Source organism: Tasmannia lanceolata, unplaced genomic scaffold (assembly GCF_043159265.1).
Source record: "Tasmannia lanceolata isolate RefF3 unplaced genomic scaffold, GAP_Taslan_0.1 ptg000058l, whole genome shotgun sequence".
NCBI classification, from domain to species: domain Eukaryota; kingdom Viridiplantae; phylum Streptophyta; class Magnoliopsida; order Canellales; family Winteraceae; genus Tasmannia; species Tasmannia lanceolata.
Window position 1 is genome coordinate 165,001 of NW_027518735.1, and position 5,000 is coordinate 170,000.

Below are 5,000 nucleotides of genomic sequence, written 5' to 3' on the forward strand. Positions count from 1 at the left end.
TCTGCGAAACGTGCATTACGGGGCACACGCGTACCTACCGGGGCATACCGACCCCTATTGGGGCACACGTGTGCATATCGGGGCATACCGGGCCTATCGGGGCACACGCGTACATACCGGGGCATACCGAGCCCTACTGGGGCACACGTGCGCATATCGGGGCGTACCAAGCCTATCGGGGCATACGCATGTATCCCAAGGCATACCGAGTCTATCCGGGCATACGCGTTCATACCGGGGCGTAACGGGCCTATCGGGGCATACTTGGGCATATCCGGGCAAAAAATGCCCAAAACTTGCGCAACCTTGGCAACCGTGGTCCATTCCTCTCTATATGCCTAGCCTTGCCAACCGTGGTCCATTCCTCACTATATGCCATGGCCTTGTGCCCATGGTCTTCCCAAGACAGCGTCCAAGGCCCCCGGAAGGCCAAGGGAGCCCAACCCAGCAATGCCCTGCTATGGCAAGCCAAGGCCAAGCATTCCGGTGCCTATCCGGGCAAAAATGCAATTCCTCTCTATATGCCTAGCCTTGGCAACCGTGGTCCATTCCCCACCATATGCCATGGCCTTGTGCCCATGGTCTTCCCAAGACAGTGTCCAAGGCGCCCGGAAGGCCAAGGGAGCCCAACCCAGCAATGCCCTGCTTTGGCAAGCCAAGGCCAAGCATTCCGGTGCCTAACCTTGGCAACCGTGGTCCTTTCCTCACCATATGCCATGGCCTTGTGCCCATGGTCTTCGCAAGACATCGTCCAAGGCGCCCAAAAGGCCAAGGGAGCCCAACCCAGCAATGCCTTGCTAGGACAAGCCAAGGCCAAGCATTCCGGTGCCTATCCGGGCAAAAACGCCCAAAGCATGCCCATTCCTTAGCCTATCCAGGCAAAAACGCCCAAAATCTGCACATTCTAGTGCCTATCCGGGCAAAAACGCCCACCAGCATGCCACCCTCCTATAGGGTTTGCGCAACCAACCAGCCTAACCACCAGTGGCAACCAAAGGTGCTGTTAGCGACGACTTCTGAAGACGCAACGAGACGCGACGTGTTTGCGCCCAGACGCGACGAGACGATGCGGGATCTGCGCCCAAGAATGCCTAGACCCGTCGACTTGATGCGGGATCAGCTCGCCCAAGCATGCCTAGTGTGCAAGGCCTGTGTGCAAGGCTAGTGTCCAAGGCTAGTGTGCAAGGCTCATGTGGAACGCTAGTGCGCAAGGCTAGTGCCCAAGGCTTGTGTGCCAGGCCCGTGTGCAAGGCTAGTGTCCAGGGCTTGTGTGCATTGCTTGAGTGCAAGGCTTGTGTGCATTGCTCGAGTGCATGGCTTGTGTGCAAGGGTTGTGCGCAAGGCTAGTGTGCGGGGCTTGTGCGCATGGCTAATGTGCACGGCTTGTGTGCATGGCTACCGTGCAAGGCTAGTTTGCATGGCTAGGGTGCAAGGCTCGCATGCGAGGCTAGTGTGCAAGGCTGCGTGCAAGGGAAGCGTGCAGGGCGAGTGTGCGAGGCCACTGTGCACGGCGCCAGCACTAGCGAGCCATCATCCGCGTTGCCATGGCTCGCTTGGCCTTGGCTTGCCAGGCCCCGACACGAGCAATCGCGCATTTTCTTTGCAACCGACCATCAATGCCGCCCAACGGGGCCAGCACGAGCAGTCCTCCGCGGTCCCCTGGCCCTGCGCACGTTTGTCTTTGAAACCGAGCATCAATGCCACAGAAAGTGCCGGGGCGCCAGCTGGAGCCATCATCCGACGTGCCATGGCTCGCTTGGCCTTGGCTTGCCGGGCCCCGACACGAGCAATCGCGCATTTTCTTTGCAACCGACCATCAATGCCGCCCAACGGGGCCAGCACGAGCAGTCATCCGCGGTCCCCTGGCCCTGCGCACGTTTGTCTTTGAAACCGAGCATCAATGCCACAGAAAGTGCCGGGGCGCCAGCTGGAGCCATCATCCGACGTGCCATGGCTCTGGTCCCATGGTCTTCGCAACCGAGCATTCGTGACACCCGCGGGGCCAGGACACCAACCCTTCCGACACGAGCATTCGCGCATGTTCTTTGGCCACACAACGGCGCCAGCACGAGCAAAATCATCCGCGGTGCGGTGGCCTTGCACGGCCTTTTGTCTTTGGAACCAACCATCAGTGCCACGGGAAGTGCCGGAGTCCCGGCATCCGCGGTGCCAAGTCATTGCGCCCTTGGTCTCTGCAGCGGGGCATGCCGGGCACTCCCAACCATTGGAAGCAAGCAAGCAAGCAAGAAAGAAAGTAAGTAAGTAAGTAAGTATTACATATAGGGGCGGGACATGCGGGGAGATCTGCGAAACGTGCATTACGGGGCACACGCGTACCTACCGGGGCATACCGACCCCTATTGGGGCACACGTGTGCATATCGGGGCATACCGGGCCTATCGGGGCACACGCGTACATACCGGGGCATACCGAGCCCTACTGGGGCACACGTGCGCATATCGGGGCGTACCAAGCCTATCGGGGCATACGCATGTATCCCAAGGCATACCGAGTCTATCCGGGCATACGCGTTCATACCGGGGCGTAACGGGCCTATCGGGGCATACTTGGGCATATCCGGGCAAAAAATGCCCAAAACTTGCGCAACCTTGGCAACCGTGGTCCATTCCTCTCTATATGCCTAGCCTTGCCAACCGTGGTCCATTCCTCACTATATGCCATGGCCTTGTGCCCATGGTCTTCCCAAGACAGCGTCCAAGGCCCCCGGAAGGCCAAGGGAGCCCAACCCAGCAATGCCCTGCTATGGCAAGCCAAGGCCAAGCATTCCGGTGCCTATCCGGGCAAAAATGCAATTCCTCTCTATATGCCTAGCCTTGGCAACCGTGGTCCATTCCCCACCATATGCCATGGCCTTGTGCCCATGGTCTTCCCAAGACAGTGTCCAAGGCGCCCGGAAGGCCAAGGGAGCCCAACCCAGCAATGCCCTGCTTTGGCAAGCCAAGGCCAAGCATTCCGGTGCCTAACCTTGGCAACCGTGGCCCTTTCCTCACCATATGCCATGGCCTTGTGCCCATGGTCTTCGCAAGACATCGTCCAAGGCGCCCAAAAGGCCAAGGGAGCCCAACCCAGCAATGCCTTGCTAGGACAAGCCAAGGCCAAGCATTCCGGTGCCTATCCGGGCAAAAACGCCCAAAGCATGCCCATTCCTTAGCCTATCCAGGCAAAAACGCCCAAAATCTGCACATTCTAGTGCCTATCCGGGCAAAAACGCCCACCAGCATGCCACCCTCCTATAGGGTTTGCGCAACCAACCAGCCTAACCACCAGTGGCAACCAAAGGTGCTGTTAGCGACGACTTCTGAAGACGCAACGAGACGCGACGTGTTTGCGCCCAGACGCGACGAGACGATGCGGGATCTGCGCCCAAGAATGCCTAGACCCGTCGACTTGATGCGGGATCAGCTCGCCCAAGCATGCCTAGTGTGCAAGGCCTGTGTGCAAGGCTAGTGTCCAAGGCTAGTGTGCAAGGCTCATGTGGAACGCTAGTGCGCAAGGCTAGTGCCCAAGGCTTGTGTGCCAGGCCCGTGTGCAAGGCTAGTGTCCAGGGCTTGTGTGCATTGCTTGAGTGCAAGGCTTGTGTGCATTGCTCGAGTGCATGGCTTGTGTGCAAGGGTTGTGCGCAAGGCTAGTGTGCGGGGCTTGTGCGCATGGCTAATGTGCACGGCTTGTGTGCATGGCTACCGTGCAAGGCTAGTTTGCATGGCTAGGGTGCAAGGCTCGCATGCGAGGCTAGTGTGCAAGGCTGCGTGCAAGGGAAGCGTGCAGGGCGAGTGTGCGAGGCCACTGTGCACGGCGCCAGCACTAGCGAGCCATCATCCGCGTTGCCATGGCTCGCTTGGCCTTGGCTTGCCAGGCCCCGACACGAGCAATCGCGCATTTTCTTTGCAACCGACCATCAATGCCGCCCAACGGGGCCAGCACGAGCAGTCATCCGCGGTCCCCTGGCCCTGCGCACGTTTGTCTTTGAAACCGAGCATCAATGCCACAGAAAGTGCCGGGGCGCCAGCTGGAGCCATCATCCGACGTGCCATGGCTCGCTTGGCCTTGGCTTGCCGGGTCCCGACACGAGCAATCGCGCATTTTCTTTGCAACCGACCATCAATGCCGCCCAACGGGGCCAGCACGAGCAGTCATCCGCGGTCCCCTGGCACTGCGCACGTTTGTCTTTGAAACCGAGCATCAATGCCACAGAAAGTGCCGGGGCGCCAGCTGGAGCCATCATCCGACGTGCCATGGCTCTGGTCCCATGGTCTTCGCAACCGAGCATTCGTGACACCCGCGGGGCCAGGACACCAACCCTTCCGACACGAGCATTCGCGCATGTTCTTTGGCCACACAACGGCGCCAGCACGAGCAAAATCATCCGCGGTGCGGTGGCCTTGCACGGCCTTTTGTCTTTGGAACCAACCATCAGTGCCACGGGAAGTGCCGGAGTCCCGGCATCCGCGGTGCCAAGTCATTGCGCCCTTGGTCTCTGCAGCGGGGCATGCCGGGCACTCCCAACCATTGCAAGCAAGCAAGCAAGCAAGAAAGAAAGTAAGTAAGTAAGTAAGTATTACATATAGGGGCGGGACATGCGGGGAGATCTGCGAAACGTGCATTACGGGGCACACGCGTACCTACCGGGGCATACCGACCCCTATTGGGGCACACGTGTGCATATCGGGGCATACCGGGCCTATCGGGGCACACGCGTACATACCGGGGCATACCGAGCCCTACTGGGGCACACGTGCGCATATCGGGGCGTACCAAGCCTATCGGGGCATACGCATGTATCCCAAGGCATACCGAGTCTATCCGGGCATACGCGTTCATACCGGGGCGTAACGGGCCTATCGGGGCATACTTGGGCATATCCGGGCAAAAAATGCCCAAAACTTGCGCAACCTTGGCAACCGTGGTCCATTCCTCTCTATATGCCTAGCCTTGCCAACCGTGGTCCATTCCTCACTATATGCCATGGCCTTGTGCCCATG